The sequence below is a fragment of the Equus asinus genome, chromosome 15 (assembly GCF_041296235.1).
Source record: "Equus asinus isolate D_3611 breed Donkey chromosome 15, EquAss-T2T_v2, whole genome shotgun sequence".
NCBI lineage: Eukaryota > Metazoa > Chordata > Mammalia > Perissodactyla > Equidae > Equus > Equus asinus.
The window spans coordinates 753519-771922 of NC_091804.1; the positions used below are offsets into that span (position 1 = coordinate 753519).

General features: G+C 43.4%; 1 protein-coding gene across 14 annotated transcripts in view; it reads right to left on the bottom strand.

Moving 5' to 3' along the window:
• The window catches only part of NINL (ninein like), a 137110-nt gene that overhangs the window by 110502 nt on the left and 8204 nt on the right, over window positions 1-18404 (bottom strand). For 3 of the 14 annotated variants that reach the window (XM_044748236.2, XM_070485451.1, XM_070485452.1), the window contains exon 2: window positions 13756-14001. The exons of the other annotated variants lie outside the window; for them this stretch is intronic. The gene's annotated coding sequence lies outside the window, so the exon portion shown is untranslated. The remainder of the gene's footprint in view (window positions 1-13755; window positions 14002-18404) is intronic. 14 annotated transcript variants of the gene reach the window in all.

Here is an 18404-nt window from a genome sequence, read left to right on the forward strand (position 1 = left end):
AAATATTTTTCAGGGCCAGCCTAGTGGCGTAGTGTTAAGTTGGCATGCTCTGCTTTGGCAGCCCAGGTTCCACAGGTTCAGATCGCAGGTGTGACCTATATACCACTCATTAAGCCATGCTGTGGCAGCGTCCCACATACAAAATAGAGGATGACTTCCATGAGACTAAAAAATGAAACTTTCTTAAAAAAAAAAAAAAAATAGAGGATGACTGGCACAGATGTTAACTCAGGGACAATCTTCCTCAAGCAACAAGAGGAAGATTGGCAACAGATGTTAGCTCAGGGCCAACCCTTTTCACCAAAAATAAATAAATACATTTTTCTTCGGTAATAAATTAACCTTAGCTTACTGTAACTTTTTTACTTTATAAACTTTTTAATCTTTTTTAACTTTTTGACTCTGCTGTGATAACACTTAGCTTAAAACACAAACACACTGTACAGCTATACAAAAATATTTTCCTTCTTTATCTCCTTATTCTATAAGCTTTTCTCTACGTAAAAAAATTTTTCTTATATTTTAAATTTTTCTGTTGAAAACTAAGACACAAACACGCACATTAGCCTAGGCCTCCACAGGGGCAGGATCGTCAATATCACTGTCTTCGCCTCCACATCTTGTCCCACTGGAAGGTCTTAGGGGCAATAACACGCGTGGATCTGTCACCTCGTAAGATAACAATGCCTTCTTCTGGAAGGTCTCCTGAAGGACCTGCCTGAGGCTCTTCTTGAGGAGGGATCACTCCCTTCAGAAATATGTCCTTGGTGGCTTGCTTTGTTTCTTTTTTTCATCACAGATTTGCTTGTAAACAGATAATGCACCATAAACATTAATGAAAACTTATTAATGAAAACCTTTCAGTGCTGAGGTCCATGTTTTCAAACTGTTTAAGGAGCTTGCTGAGGTCTGCAAAGGCTTCTGCTAAATCTTCACTGCGAATTGTCTTGGGGGTTTTTCTTCTATTTCTTCTCCTGCAGTTTCCTTTTTCCTTTTCTCTTCTTCAGCTATGCGTTCCTCTTCCAGTTCTGACAACTTGTTAGTTGATTCCCCAGGAACCACCTCTAGGAGCTCCTCAGTGTCATCCTCAGTCACATCCAGGTTAATTCTGCTTGTCATGTCAACCACAGCCTTGTTTATTTTTGCAGCCTCCTCATCCTTGGCAAATCTTTGAAGTCACGGACAAACCTCCTGAGTGTCTTCTTCCAGATGCCACTCATACACTCCTTGGTGACAACACCCCAAGCCCAGGCAAGGTTCCTGATGAGTCAGAGATGCTGTAACCCTTCCAGAATTGCACCAGTGTCTTCTCAGCGTCCTCCTCAGTTGCAGCAACAGCCTGAGCAAAGGTCCTCCTCAGGTCGGAGGCCTTAAAAGCTGCTCCAACTCTTTGATCCAGAGGTTGGATTAAAGAGGTGGTGTTTGGAGGGAGAAACACCACTTTGATATTGGGATGAGGATCACCAATAAAAGGAAGATGTCCAGGAACATTAACAATAATAAACAAAATCTTAAAAGGTATGTTATTCTCCAAACAGCACTTCTCCATTTTGCTGGCATAGCCACTCAGGAGGGTGTCTTCAAAGAGGAGCAGAGTCAACCGTGACTTCTTATTGCTCCTGTGGTACACTGGCAGTGTGTGCTTATTGATATGCTTGAAGGCCCTGGGGTTCTCACTGTGCCAGATCACAAAGGGTTTCAATTTGTGGCCTGCTACACTGTCCCCAAGCAAGACTGTTAGTCTGTCCTTAAAAGCCTTGAAACCTGGCACTGCCTTGGCCTCCTGATGGATGAAAGTCCTTTCAGGCACCACCTGTTTCCAGAATAGGGAGCTTCCCATCCATGTTGAAATTTGCTTTAGCAAGTAATTTCTCTCCAGGATCAGATTATCTAGAGTTTCCAAAAATTACTCAGCTGCCTTCACATCAGCACCCGCAGACTCACCACTCACTTTCACAATGTGTAAGGAATAATGAATCATTTAAACAACCCAGAGCTAGCAGTAAATTCAACATCACGGTCAGGTCCAGCTTTTTCTTTCAACATCGCAAACAAACTTTTGGCTTTGGCTGTGATCATCATGGTGCTGAGAGGGACATGCTTCTGTGTCTTATCTTCAATCCAGAGCATTAGAAGTTGCTCCATGTCTGACATAGGATGTTTTCAAATTTTTGTTAATCTCCTTGCCTTGAATGAAGCAACAGAGCCTCCTTTAACAGCTTCTGTCACTGTGTTCCTCTCTGCAAGATCAAGCTATGGTGGAATGGGACATGCCTGACTGCTGAGCAATAGCCATCACTGACTTTACATCTTTATAGCCCTATTCACCTCCCTTTTTTGTGTGTGAGGAAGACTGGCCCTGAGCTAACACCTGTGCCAATCTTCCTCTATTTAATGTGGGACGCTGCCACAGCATGGTTTGACAAGCGGTGCTTAGGTCCATGCCAGGATCTGAACCTGAGAACCCCAGGCTGCCAAAGTGGAGCGGGGGAACTTAACGACTATACCACCTGCCCGGCCCCTCTATTCACTTTTAATTTCATTTCCACGTCAATCACTCAACATGACCTCTTACTGGCAACATTAGCAGTATATTTTTGTATGCTTAGGGGCTGTGATGAACAAAACAACAGGAGATTAAATCAAGCACAAGAGAAATTATGCAATCAAGAGATGAGGTAAACACGAGATGTATGAGTCTGCTGCTGGTGTGACAGGGCATATTGTTTTATTTTTCTTTTTAGAAGTACAGAGAGTACACTCTAAAATGATAAAAAACTATAGTATAGTTATATAAACCAGTAACAAAATCATTTATTATCATTATCAAGTATTATGTACCAGATATATTTGTATGTGCTATACTTTTATACAACTGGCAGTGCAGTAGGTTTGTTTACACCAGGATCACTACAAACACGAGTGATGCGCTGGGCTACAATATTACGATGGCCACATTGTCACTCAGCAATAGGAATTTTTTGGCTCCATTATAACCTTTTTTTTTTTTTGAGGAAGATTAGCCCTGAGCTAACTGCTGCCAATCCTCTTCTTTTTGCTGAGGAAGGCTGGCCCTGAGCTAACATCTGTGCCCACCTTCCTCTACTTTATATGTGGGACACCTACCACAGCATGGCTTGCCAAGCGGTGCCATATCCACACCCGGGATGCGAACTGGCGAACCCCAGGCTGCTGAAGTGGAACATGCGCACTTAACCACTGTGCCAGCGGGCCAGCCCCGGCTCCATTATAATCTTATGGGACCACCATCTTATATGTGGTCCATCATTAACCAAAACATCATTATGTGGCACAGGACTATAGATACAAAAAAAAGAATCAATAAAGACACAGATGATCTAACACCACTGACCACCTTGTCTAAAAATAAATATGCTGAGTATAATAATTAGTAGTTAAGCATTCATTTAATAATACTTTTTTATCTCCTTGGAACTTCTAACAATCTTTCAGAAGTCTTCTTAAAGAACTTGACCAAGATAATTTGCACTGACGCCTTTTTTCTTTTTAACAAACTTTCCCACGCACGGACACTCATTCAAAACGATTCCACTTCCCCCAAAGCACATCTTACTCTTTACTCTCGGATTTTTAAATTCTCTACTCCCTAGCACCAGAACCAGAACCAGAACCTAGAACTAGAGCGGTTACTGGTGAGGATGCTGGTCCCTTCAGAATTGCGCATAGAGCCACCACATGCGCCAGCCAAAGGCACAGAGCATCCAAGCATAGGTGTTTTCCGAGCGCTGCAAGCGACGCGGTAAAAAGTGGAGGTGGCCTGAGTCCCCACTTCACACACACAGCAGCAGACACCTGGAGAGTCATTTGTTCATCTCCTAATATCAAGCAGCAGAGGCAAGACAAAAGCTTGCCTCTTCTGCTTTTCCCAAAAGCTTGTTTTGCGGCCAAAGCTTCATGATATTCTCCAGGGTTTTATGCGTTTTGTAACACTGTTATTTTTCAGCAATTGCCTGCAAGGTTCTATCTGTTCAAAAGACTTGCACAGGGGCCAGCCCGATGGTGCAGCAGTTAAGTTCACACTTCTGCTTTGGTGGCCAGGGGTTCAGACCAGGTGCGGACCTACGCACGCGTGTCGAGCCACACTGTGCCAGGCATCCCACATATAAAATAGAGGATGAGCACGGATGTTAGCTCAGGGCCAGTCTTTCTCAGCAAAAAAGAGGAGGGTTGGCAGCAGATGTTAGCTCAGGGCTAATCTTCCTCAAAAACAGACTTGCACAATCTTGTTCGATATAAGTGATTATCACGTAATGACCTGCATGAGACCTGAAAGGACAAGGCCAGTGTCAGGAGGCATCTGCACACCCAGAGATCCTTGCTCATGTGAGCAAAGCCACATCAGAGGCTCTGTGCTCCTCCGCCCCAAGGAAGCAGGGCCCCAGAGCACGTTCACTCCCATCAAACCATCCACAGGTAATATCTTGCTCTCTGCTTGGCTGTGGAAGCAGAAGCAAGATCAGGATTAGCCTGAGACCACAGGGACTTCATTAAAAGGAAGGAGAAACCTGGTGCATCTACACATGCCACAGCTGGAGATCAGGGAGAGTTTACTTTTAAAAAGAGAGAAAGAAAACCAAGTTTCAAAACAGTAGTCATTCATTCATCAAACATGTACTGAGTACCCACTTTGTGCCTCCCACCATTCCAGGCCCTTTAGATTCTACAATAAACAAAATCAGCAACATCTATTGCGCTTACGTTCTATTGGGCATAGACAAATAGATACAATCAATCTGCAAATTACATCCTAGATGGAAGTGGCATGGAGAGAAATAAAGCTGGGGGCTGGGGAGACGGCTTGCAATTTTAAATAGGGTGGACTGGGAAAGCCTCAGGGAGGTGACCTTTCTGCAGGTATGAAGGTGTCCTCATGGGTCTGCATACCCATGCTTATATACAAGAGGAAACCTCTGGAAGGATGTGTCACTGCCGTCCTGAAGGAGCTAAACAACGTGCCTTCAGAACCAGCCAAATTGGCCTCAAATTATTTCAGGGAGACCCTGACCAACTCCTCCCCCTGCCCCCCACGTATTTCCCTGCCTGCTTTCTAAAGCCTGAAATTCCCTTAATGAGAGAGAGAAAAAAAAAAAATTTAATTCCATACTATCCAAGAGAAGTATCTGAGGCTTTTGGAAAAGCTGGCACACACTGCTCCAGTGTCGCTGGGGACCATGGACACACATGGCTAACGAGAGGGCTTTGCTCAGTCACAGGAGATGGGGGCAAAAATTCCAAGAAGACACAGGGCCACTGAGTCAGGGAGACAAAGGCAGATACTGAGGGAGGAGCAGCAAGGACAGAGACGAGAAGCACACTTCTCAGACTGCACTCGTCCAGGCTCAGCGACCTACAACGGGTCCAGGATATGAAAGAGCTGCCTAATGTGTGCGGTTTATGTCCTGTGGCCAAAACACAGGCAACTCCAGTGCACCCACTTTATAAAGTGTATGCGAAACAATTTAACAGTGACTGAACACCCTGGAGATTCCCCAGCCCTGGCAGCAATTACGCTGACTCCTTGCTCTCTCTCACCCATCGACACAAAGGTGGGACGCAAACCCGAGTCTCCACGTTCTCAGGCATCACAGTGTTGTTCTATGTGAAGGGAGATTACTATTTCGATCCGTAATCACCTTTCAACCGAGTTCTGCCTCAAAAATTCAGTGCTAGTGTTAGCATTTCGGTAATGAATAAGTTAGCACCAAACAGCTCTATTTTAGTCTCATGGCTAATAAGGAAAGGCCAGAGGCAAACTTAATTCATCAATCACACCCTTTGAACATCAAGTGACATCACGGCCACCCATGTGAAGGGTTTGCCATAGGCCACAGAGAACAGAGGTGGGAGACGTAAGCACCACATGGCACATGGTGGTGGAGGGGTGGTGGTGGAGGCACCCAGCGGTGGCGGCAAAAACACGCCAAACCCAGAACACCAATACCACTGCAATCAGGAAAGACTTACCCTGCGCTGTGGAGATTTTGTTCTGGCAGAAAACACTATTACATTACACTAATGCTATTAATTCTAACAGTTTTGTAGTTTCATTGGTACTTAAATTGTAAGTATATTTTGACTGCAAAGTTGTACAATGGATACGAAATCTCTTCCACAATCTTAAGTACGTGAAAAATGCTAGTTTTTTAACTAAGTTAAACCTGACCCTGGGCTCCATCCCACTGGAAAGGCAGGCAAGTCCATCTCTGTGTTACTAGGATTCCCCCATCCTCACTCTAGGTTGTGCAAAGGTTAGAACATTTGGGGAGGCCCTTCTCCTCTTCGATCTACTTGATTATCACAGATCGGTTCAGACATGTGGGCTAGTTAGATTCAGCTGCAAACAGACGGAAATAGATTTGTACCAGGAAACGACAGGCTGGGGTGGCTGGCTTGGTTTCTAATTGGGAAACCCATTCTCAAGGCAGATGCTAAAAAATCTTGACGGCATAGTAAAAGTCAGAAATGGGTATTTATTGGTAAAATTAGCAGGCTGCTGATTGGCTAATAATGCTATAATGGGATTCTCATTGGCGAAATTATAAGTTTCCAGATATGCAGATTTACATTAGAGCCATGCTTTCCCTATGGAGGACCAGAATCCAAGAGGTCAGTAGCTTGATTCCTAAACGCCCTATGCCAGCCATCAGCTAGAGAATTTCTGCTGCTTGATGACAATTATAACATGACCCAGCCTCAGGAAAGTTATGGCATCATTCCTCAGCGGTGCTTTTGTGCAAAGTGGTGGTCTGATTATGAGAAAAGATGAAAGTCTGAACTCCACAGAGGTCATAGAACAGGCTGCATATACCGTTTTTTGCTGACTGCTCTTAAATGTCGTTTAATCAATGCCTGTAGAATTGACAGAAGTTGGTCTGACACTCCCGTTTCCTATAACAGGAAAGCAAGGTTATAAAGGGGGAGATTCACTAACCCTCACTCCCACATGGATAACGTCCTCTAGCGAAAGGAACCTAAAATTTGTAAATGATCAAATTGTTTCGTCTTAAGTCACTAGCTGAGACCCTGGCAGTCAGGTGGCCAAAATGGGCACAGGAATTTTTGCTGAGCCGAGGTCTGCGGCATGGCATCCCTGGGTGTTCCATCGGCTGTTAATCTCCCCCTCCAAGAATCTATTCTTCCCCAGCATCTTCAAGGGACTGGACCTCTTTTTTGCTGGGAGCCGCGGCTACATCATTTGATCGGCTGTTTGACAGGGTCCAGCCGATTAACGCTGAGGGGTGCAGGGTCACCCCTTGGTGAAGAATAACTGGCCAGCCCCTCACATAGTTCTGAAACCTGTGCTGCTTCTAATTGCCCTTCATTCCTTTTCCTTTCTTAACCTCCAGTTTTCACTCCTTTGGGTGGCTGCTTGGGAGGCACTACCTCCTGGGAAAATTAGATATAGTAAGAGAATGTGACCACCTGCAGGTAACTTTCAAGATATTTTTCAGTTAATTAATGGAGGAGCACACAGTCCCATTTGAGACAAGCAGAAAGGAATCCTGCCCAGATAAGATGTCGAATTAGGTTTATGGCCTCCATCTGGTTAATGTTTCCTTCTCCCTCCAGTTCTTTGTCTAAATATATATATGCATCGTCCTTCTAAGTTTGTTGGTTAATTGGATGATCAAGAAGTATCTATATATTATTCTTCACCATCTGCTTTCTGTTAAAATGTTATAGAGGTTTTCTCCTAAAAGCAATAAATAATAATTAATTGATGAGTAGAAGGGCCGAGGGTTGCAGGGATGCCCCTCGGTGAAGAATGGCCAGCCGACACCCCTGATATTTTCTGAATTATATGCATGCTTTCTATCAAAGTTATGTGTATACTTATTTCTCTTTTTTATTCTTGAAGATATATAGTTTAGCTTAGCTTTTCAGCCCTTTACTTTACTAACAAAGTGATACTTTCTCCGGCAGTGTGCTTAAGGGACTGTTAGCTCTACAATCTAAAAGACAAAGGAATGCTTCCACCCCGCCTAGGTACCTATTTCCTTTAGCTTAGAGACAACAAACACTAGTTAATTGCGGAGAAGACGATCATTAACCTTATGCTATATAGAATGGAATGCTAATAAATATTCTTGTGCTCGTTTTTTACTTCCTCATCTCTCTGAGAATATTTGTAGAACTATTTCTGTACTAATCCCAAAAAATATATAAACGACACTTGTGCACAGTAAAGTGGGACTTGCTAACACCAACCCAAGTCTCACGTCCTCTTTATTTCCCCTCCCTCGTTTTTCGCCGACGCCGTCTCTCCCGCGGGAACCTGGACTCTGCCGAGGCTGGACCCCGGCACTTTTTCTCCGGGAACTACAGCCCCCTGTACCTGTTCTAGTCTTCAGGGATCTCTCTCATGGAGAATGCCCCTTCCACAGCACTTAATGTCTCCTCTCCCCTAACGTGACCCCTCAAGGAAACTGGAGCCCTAGAACAGTAGATGGGGACGGGAGCAGCTGGCCCGGAGCTCGGAACAGTAGCAGAAAAATCTTTCTCAGGAATGAAGGCAAAAAAAGGGCAAACAACAACTAAGAAAATATGTCACCAACAGACCCGCTCTAAAAGAAACGCTAAAGAAAATTCTTCAGATAGAAGGGAAATAATGCCAAGAGGAAAACTGGAATTTCAGGAATAAAGGAGGAGCAACAGAAATGGCAAATGGTTATGTAAATATAAGAGATATTTTTCTTCTCTTGAGTTCTTTCAAACACTATGATAGCAGAAAGCAAAACTGGTAACACTGAAGCAGTTTTCAGCGTAGAAAGATGTAACACACAGGTAAAGGAGCCTACGTGGTGGCATGGTTTCTACATTCCACTGGAAGTGGCACAATCTTATTTCCAAGTAGACAGAGAAAATTTAAATATGAATACTATAATCCCTACAGTGACTGCTAGAATAACTATACAAAGACACACAGCCAGAACCTCTGAAGACTGGGTAAAGTGGAATACTAAGAAATATTCAAGGAATCCAGGAAAGAGAAAGAAATAAAAACACAGGAACAAAGAGAAATAAATGATAAAATGATAGACCTATATCCAAGCATATTGATAGTTACATTAAATGTAAGTGGTCTAAATATATCAATTAAAAAACAGGGGCTACAGTTTAATTTTTTTTTAAAAAAAATGACCCAAATATATGCTATCATCAAGAAATCCACTTCAAATATAAATAGAAGTATGAGAAAAATAAACCAAATAATAATTTTTTAAAATGTGGAGTGGCTATATTAATATCAGAAGTAGACTTTGGAGTAATGAAAATTACCAAAGATAATTTTTTTTTTTTAAGATTTTATTTTTTCCTTTTTCTCCCCAAAGCCCCCCGGTACATGGTTGTATATTCTTCGTTGTGGGTCCTTCTATTTGTGGCATGTGGGACGCTGCCTCAGCGTGGTTTGATGAGCAGTGCCATGCCTGCGCCTAGGATTCGAACCAACGAATCACTGTGCCGCCTGGAGCGGAGCACGCGAACTTAACCACTCGGTCACGGGGCCAGCCCCTAAATCATGATTTTAAAAGTCCATTCACCAAGAAGAAATAATAATTCTAAATGCCAATGAACCTAATAATAGACCAACAAAATACATGAAGCAAAAACTGACAGAACTAACTTCCTGTTTGTTCCAACATGCAAAGACCTTGGAAAGGAGTCATTCCAGTCCTCTCCTCAAGAAAAAAGCTGAACAAAATGAAAACCAACAACTTTTTTTCAGATCCATCAAATAATGCAATCACAAGGAAAACCGCTGCCCCCTAAGTGGAGAGGCAGACAGGTGAGTACAGGGAACCACCACCTCCTGCAGCAGAAGCTGAAGCCAACAACTGGTACAAACAGTAAATGGTAACTGACAATTGGAGGGTTTACAACTCCTGGAGCTCAGGAGGCAGGGAGGAACACGCTTCAACAGTTTTACCTCCAGGGGCCCCACTTGGTTCTTACGCAAAGACTGGAGAAACAAATCCCTCAAGCGTTAGACAGGGGAGAGGAAAACTAACCATTTTAATACAGCAATTAGAGAAAAGCAACCATTTTGAAAACCTCCCCTAACAAAGGACTTCCCCCAGGGAAACTACTTCACCAGAGCATCACCTGACCTGGGGAAGGGCAACTCTGCAAGCCGAGCCTCCTCTATCCTTCTCACAAAGGGAAGAAAAAAGAAGGAAAGGCTAAGAAATTCTTCTGAAGGGCAAAGTCCAGGACTGCAGACACACAAAAAACTGAGACTGACTCAGGATTCTCGAATGTTTTCCTCACTCGGTACCTCACCACCACATCCACAGGGCTGCAGTGTAACAGTGGATTAAAACTGAGAGAGCTGTGGGGCTGGCCCCGTGGCCGAGTGGTTAAGTTCACAAGCTCCGCTGCAGGCGGCCCAGTGTTTCATTGGTTCGAATCCTGGGCGCGGACATGGCACTGCTCGTCAGACCATGCTGAGGCAGCATCCCACATGCCACAACTAGAAGAACCCACAACGAAGAATACATAACTATGTACCGGGGGGCTTTGGGGAGAAAAAGGAAAAAATAAAATCTTAAAAAAAAAAAAAAAACTGAGAGACCTGTAAGATGCAGGCTCCATTTGAGGTGCAGTTTCTGTGGAAACTCCAAGACAATAGGGAGGCAAAAAAGGATGCTCAAAGGATCGGAAGTCTTTGACATCTACAACTACAGCAAACATCAAACACAACCTAACTCCTAGCCACGTAAACATGAAGCCTCACACTGAAGGTCCATTTACTTTAGTTCCTACATCAAGTCTGACTTTCAACAAAAAATTACAAGGCATGCTAAAGGCAAGAAAAAAGCGTAGTCTGACACAAAGCAAGCATGAGACCCCACTCAGATATGGCAAAGAGTTTGCAATTATCAGACTGGGAGTTTAAAATACCTATGATTAAGATGCTAGGGCTTGGGGCTGGCCCCATGGCCGAGTGGTTAAGTTCATGCGCTCCCCTTCGGTGGCCTGGGGTTTCGCTGGTTTGGATCCTGGGCGCGGACATGGCACCGCTTGTCAGGCCACACTGAGCCGGGATCCCACATGCCACAACTAGAAGGACCCACAACTAAAATATACAACTACGTACTGGGGAGATTTGGGGAAAAAAAGCAGAAGAAAAAAAATTCTTAAAAAAAAAAATGTTTGACAAAGATGCAAAAGCAATTCAATAGAGTAAGAATAGTCTTTCCGGGGCTGGCCCAGTGGCATAGTAGTTAAGTTCACGTGCTCTGCTTCAACAGCCTGGGGTTCACTGGTTTGGACCCCAGGCACAGACCTACACACTGCTCATCAAGCCACACTGTGGCGGCATCCCACATACAAAAAAAAAAAGAGGAAGATTGGCAACAGATGTTAGCTCAGAGCCAATCTTCTTTACCAAAAACAAAAAAAGGAATATTCTTTTCAACAAATGGTGTTAGAACAATCAAACATCAATACACAGAAAAAGAAAAAGATCTCAACCTAAACCTCACATCTTACACAAAAATTAACTCAAAATTTATCATCGATTTAAATACAAAACATAAAACTAGGGACCGACCCTGTGGCATAGTGGTTGAGTAAGGCTCTGCTTTGGCAGCCCAGATTCGTGGGTTTGGATCACAGGCACAGAGCTATGCCGCTCACTGGCCATGCTGTGGTAGTGACCCACAGGTGAAGTGGATGAAGACTGGCACAGCTGTCAGCTCAGGGCTCATCTTCCTCAAGCAAAAGGAAAAGGAAGATTGGTAACAGATGTTAGCTCAGGGCTGATCCTCCTCAGGAAAAAAACCACCCATAAAACTATAATACTTTTAGAAGAAAACATAGGGGGATATCTTGATGACTTGAAGTTAGATGAGTTCTTAGATGAGACACAAAAACTAAAATCCATACAAGACACATAGGATTTCAGCAAAATTAAAACCTTTCACTGGGGGCCAGCCCCACAGCCGAGTGGCTGGGTTCACGTGCTCCTCTTCGGTGGCCCAGGGTTTCGCTGGTTCGGATCCTGGGTGCGGACATAGCACCACTCGTCAGGCCATGCTGAGGCAGAGTCCCACATGCCACAACTAGAGGGACCCACAACTAAAATATGCAACTATATGCTGGGGGGACTTGGGGAGGAAAAAGCAGAGAAAAAAAAACCTTTCACTGTATGAAGGATACTGGTCAAAGAAGGAAAAGACAAGCCAAAGACTGGGAAAATCTTGCAAACCACATATCCAATAAAGGACTTGCAAAGAGAATGTACAAAGAACTATTAAAACTAAACAGTTAGGAGGCCGGTTCTGTGGTATAGTGGTTAAGTTCAGTGTCCTCAGCTTCAGCAGCCCAGGTTCTGGGGTTCAGATCCAGGGCACGGACCTACACCACTCATCACGCCATGCTGTGGTGGGTGACCCACATACAACATAGAGGAAGACTGGCATGGATGTTAGCTCAGGGCTAATCTTCCTCAAGGAAAAAAAGAGGAAGACTGGCAACAGATATTAGCTCAAGGTTGATCTTCCTCACCAAAAATCCACAAAACACTAAACAGAAAACAACCGCATTTGTTTTAAAAAAACTTCAAAAGACTGGAACAGACACACTTCCAAAGAAGATATATGGGTGGCAAATAAGCACATAAAAAGATGCTCAACATCATGAAAATTAAAACTGCAATGAGATTTCACTACACATCTATTAGGATAGGTAAAATTAGGGCCGGCCCCATGGCCAAGTGGTTGGGTTTGCGCGCTCTGCTTCGGTGGCCTGGGGTTCACGGGTTCGTCCCACGTGCCACAACTAGAAGGACATACAACTAAAATATACAACTACGTACTGGGGGGCTTTGGAGAGAAGAGGAAAAATAAATAATTTCTTTATACAAAAGAATAGCTAAAATTAAAAAAAAAAAATTTTTAATCCCAATACCCAGAGCTGGCAAGGAGAGCAAATGAAACCCTCATACATTGCTGGTGGAAATGCAAAATGGTAGAGCCACTTTGGAAAGAAAAGAGTTTCTTAACAAATTAGGCATAGACTTAGCATATGACCCAAGAATCTCACATCATAGTGTTTGCCCTAGGAAAAAGGAAAACGTGTTCACACAAAACCTGTATACAAATGTTTCTAGCAGCTGTATTCATAATTGTCAAAAACTAGAAACAATCCTAATGTCCTCCAACAGGTGAATTTGGAATTCTACTCATAAATAAAAAGGAAAAAGTTATTAATACACGCAACAATATAAATACTGAGAGAAGGAAGCCAGTTTGGAAAGGATACAGGCTGTAAGATTCCATTTATTTGACATTATGGAAAAATGCAAAACTACAGGGTCAGAGAACAGATCAGTGGTGGCAGGAGTCAGGGTACAAAAGGGCAGCAGTGTTCTTTGGATGATGACACTTTTCTGTATTCTCATTGTGGTGACAGTTACACAAATCTAGAAGCATGTTAAGACTCTTAGAACTGTACACACATGCAAAACTCAATTTTAGTGTATGCAATTTTTTTTTTAAAGGGAGGGAGGTCATCTTCCACCAAGTTCTGCCTTTAGCCCCGTAAGAGAAACCTCTCTGGAGGCAAGAGAACACCAAGATCTGCCTGCCATCCTGGAATGGGAAAAACAGAGTAAAACACAGATTGAATTTCAGTAACTATCTTGCTGCAGGTATATAGACACTAAGGCGTTTATACCTAGTTTTATTAAAGAAAATAATTTAACTTTACCTCTGAGGATCTGGGATGATTAACTTCCCCAAGGGTCTCAGCCTCACTCCCTCCGAGCAGCACTGGTGTGGAATGCTGGTCCACGAAGCTGCAGTTTCCTTCATCCCGAAGCAGCAGCCCAGGCCGCAGTCCCTGCAGTCTCAGGAACGTGAGGACAGGATCCCCCCATTAAGTGCAGGTGGGTGGGTCACCTCCCCCAGGGAGGCCAATGTGAAGGAACGAGGAGGCATGTGGGTGCAGATACATCTTGAGAGAGACAAACAGGGCAGTGAGGACTAGTAAGCTGGATTCCTCTCTCTGAGAGCTCGTGCTGGAGCAAGCAGGGAGGCAGGCAGAGCAGAGACTCTTGACTGAACGCTGCTGGACAACTCCCACACTTGAGTGTGAGCCCCCATATCCCTTGTCATCAGAAAAATGCTATTATTGGTCAGAGAGCCACCGGGAGCTCCAGAAGTTGGCTAGCTGGGGCATTTGATTCTCTATTGAGGCTAGAAAATTCCAGAAGAGAATTCACATAAACACTAACTTTTTTTTTTCTTTTCTAAAATGTTTGAGATCCTGGGCAAGTGGCTATCACTACCCTGAAAAAAATGATGACTGCTCTTAAAATAGCATGTCACCGTGAAAGCTCCCTATTCACATATCATTAGCAAGCACAGACCAGAAGTTCTGCAGAAGGAGCTGCTGCTGCTTGCTCCAGTGTTCTCACTTCTGGAAGAACAATGCTGTCAAGATATCCAGGAAGAGAGGCTGACGGCCTAAGGGCATCATCTTACTTTTCATCATAAAAAATAAGCAAATGTTTAATGGACACAGTCTTGCTAATCACTAAAGAAACCCAAATAAAAATAAAGTTTTTCACAGCAGGGCACAGTTGAGATAGATTCCATCTGTCTGGCACGCTGGGGTCAAGGGTTGGGCACACAGACCCTCCAGCACCCTCCACAGGGGGAGCCAGCAAAGAAGTTCTGATCAGAGACCCCTGTGTGCACTCACGCCACTAGCAACGTGAGGAGGCAGGGACAGGACTCAAGGAACGAAGGAAGGTGTATGCATTTATCCAGAGAGAAAAGAAACAGGGAGGCTGAAATTCACAGAATGCTATTAAAAGCCCCTGATTGCTCAGAAAAAAATCAAAAGCCTAACAAAAGGGAAACACCTCAGCATAACATGGTCTCTATTTTCAACAGTAATGAAAACTGACAAACACATAAACCTCATCAACACAGAAACACTTTATTTAAAAAAAATACTGAAATTAGTGGAACAAAGCAAAAGTCTAGCACACGCACAAGTTTCAACTTCACAAAATACAGGTGTACACACTGAAGGAAATGAGGACAGAACCTGCAGGGTTGTGATAAGGTCTTGGTTAATATATTCCTTTCCTGTAATTTACCTAAGTTTATAATTTTTTGAAGTATTCGCATATTTTGCTGTTCTGAGTACTTTCTTTTTGCAGGACAATCATTGCAATTTATTTTTATTTTTAGTCAAGTGATTTTAAAGGTTGAAGGAGAAAAATAAAAAGGGCCCTGGAAGATTTTCCTAACACTCCACTCCCAGGCGTGCAGGTCCTGAGGTCTCTCCTCCCTGTGGATACTCAGAGCCACAAGTAAACGTCTCCACCTCTCACCTGCCAGTGGGGTGCTTGCTTGTACTGAACAATCTCTTGATAAGACAAAACTAGTATTTCTCGAGCACTCATCACACACTGGACACATTCCTAGGCACTCAGGAATTTAGCCGTGTAAAGGAGGCACTATTACCATCTCCGTATTAAAGGCAAGGACATTGAGACACAGAGAAGTAATTTGCTCAAAGTCCCAGAGCTGGTAAGTGACACATACTGAGGTCTAACTCTAGAGTTGTAACTACCAACCTCTACATCTTGCCTCATGCCTACCAACAGCATGTGAACATACAATGTAGTTTTAAACATTAAAAAGAAAAGCTTTTCTATGAAAGGGTGCAGGAATCCCAAATCCAGAATATATGGGAAAATGTCTCTTCCAGCTCCAAACCACACGAGAAAGTCCTGCTGTTATGCCAGAATTTTCTATGAGTAAACCTAATTATATAGAAAGAACATTAACTTGAATAGTCCCCAAAATTAAAAAGCAATACTTCAGCCAACCATTCCATGTCCCAAGCCATTTCTGTTCATCTGTTACGAAACACTGAGGCACTTTCTCTTCACCAGAACCAGGGTGTAACCTTTCTTGTTTCATGTTGGCTATCAAGAAAATAAGAGAATAAAACCACACAGCCTATAAAATCTAATCAGAAAACTGTAAGAACACTTCACTCCCTTCTCAGTACTATCCGAACTTCCAACTGAAACCCCAGCCATGTGACGAGCCGCCTGAAGGTGCACACACACTGTGCATCTTCTTTGCTCTCTACACATATTTAAAAGTCCACAGAATCCAACAAAGAACTGAATATTTTGAGTTTCTACTTCTAAAGAATGAGCCCACTGTGAAGGTCAGTGTCAACACAAACAACACAAACAACACAAGCTCAAGAAACCAGGACACCAGGAAATCACTGTATTTTGCTATTGCAGTTGCTACTGAAGTCCATGCCAAACAAAATAAACTAAAATGTTACAATCCTGGGCTAACGCAAAGCTTTCCCTGAGTCCAGTGGGACTAAAGACTTAGGATGGAACCATTTCCACGTCTGCCACATCTGGGGCTCAAGATCTAACGAGACTTGATGCACTGCCACAAAAGTTTTCCAACGTGGCAGTGAGTGGTGGCCCCAGGGAGGAGAGGAGCCCAGAAGCATCAGCCACTGCAAGTTCTATAAAACACACCTGTTCCTGGTGGTCCCTGCAAGCATTCAGGCTAAAAATCAACCCCACCCTGACCCATCCCGGAACTGAACCCATCACAGGAAAGTGACAAATAAAAATGGCAAGCAATAGGATATATTGGAGTATATGAGGAAGCCATTTGGTATAAACCTAATTCAGCCTGACTTTGTTTTTCCAAAAGGGCCTGACTGTGGCCATTGAGCATGCATTGTATATCTGCTTAGACATTTTGAGATAAAGGTGCAACTTCCCTCTCCCTCCCAATGTTGGCATCTCCTTAAAGATTAAGCATCTTGGGGCTGGCCCCGTGGCCGAGTGGTTAAGTTCGAGTGCTCCGCTGCAGGCGGCACAGTGATTCGTCAGTTCGAATCCTGGGCGCAGACATGGCACTGCTCATCAAACCACGCTGAGGCAGCGTCCCACATGTCACAACTAGAAGGACCCACAACTAAGAATATACAACTACGTACCGGGGGGCTTTGGGGAAAAAGAGGAAAAAAATAAAATCTTAATTAAAAAAAAAAAAAAAGGATTAAGCATCTTTCTTTAGGCTGAGAACTGACTGCAGTGCTCATCTGTGACCGCCCAGCTCGAGGCAACAGACCTGCCAGCCTGCTGGGTTCACCGAGACAGCAGGCCTATCTCCTGTTTCCATCAATCGCTGTGCTGACAGAGCAGCCTCGTGACTATTGTAAAAGGGACACTTGAGTCCTATGTGAAACATACTCTTTGAGGGTATATAACCACCCTGTATACCCCCACTTCTTTGGAGTGCTCTGTTCCTTTGTGGAAAGACTCTCCTGGGTTATAATCCTCAGATTTAAGCTCAGAATAAACTCACCCAAATTTTCATTTATAGACTGGTTATGGATTATTTTCGTCGACAAAAGAAATCTGGGAGGAAGTGCTGAGAGTCAGGAAGCAGAGGAGCCTGGTCACACACCTGTCCTTCATTGGAACATGAGCTCAGAGTTGTCTGCTTAAAGGGAACTGGCTATTTGAATGATTCTAGCATAAATTTTTTTTTTAAAGCTCTCCTATTTTAAGTCAGAGAACATCAGAGTTTTATGGTACCTTAAGTTGTCTTGTCCGTTATCTTAATGGATTTGGGAAAACCATTCTCACTTGACAAACAAGGAAGATTAGGCACAGATATCTGGAGCCCAGAGACACTTCAAGAAATAGACAGTCCTAAAAACCATCCATACAGAGGCAAGACTGGGTGAGGGCCTCATACCCACCCAATCTTCTTCATGCACACCTGGACATTCCCTATGCTCGTCCCATAAGGACATTCTGGAGCCATCACTGGCTAAAAATCAGGCTTCCACTCCCTGAGGCAAGGAACACAGAGGAAGAGCACTTCAGGTTGGTAGAAGTGAAGACAGAACTATGTCTTCCAGTCTGGAATATGTCGAATTGGAAATACCTATGAGGGATGGAGGTGGAAATGGCAGAGGCAGATAGGTATCTGGCCTGGAGTGTAGATGTCAGCACGACAGACTGAAAAAACTTTACATATGAAGCTACCAGAAGGACTGTCTTCTTTTTTCCCACCTCTTCAGACAACACAGAGAAAATACCATATTTCATCAAATCCAAGATGCTACTGATTCTAAGAGAAATGACTAAGAAAAACTGCTGTCAAAATCTAACACAGTGCTAAGACAGCAACGATTTTAAGATGCATCCCAATTTCAGACATATGACAAGATGTAAAAAAGATGCATTTTATAATAAATAAAAGCCAGTAAGCTTTTTATTGATAGTGGGTACTTAGAGTGCAGTGAATACAGGGTGGACATTTGTTTTTGTAACTTTTTTTTTT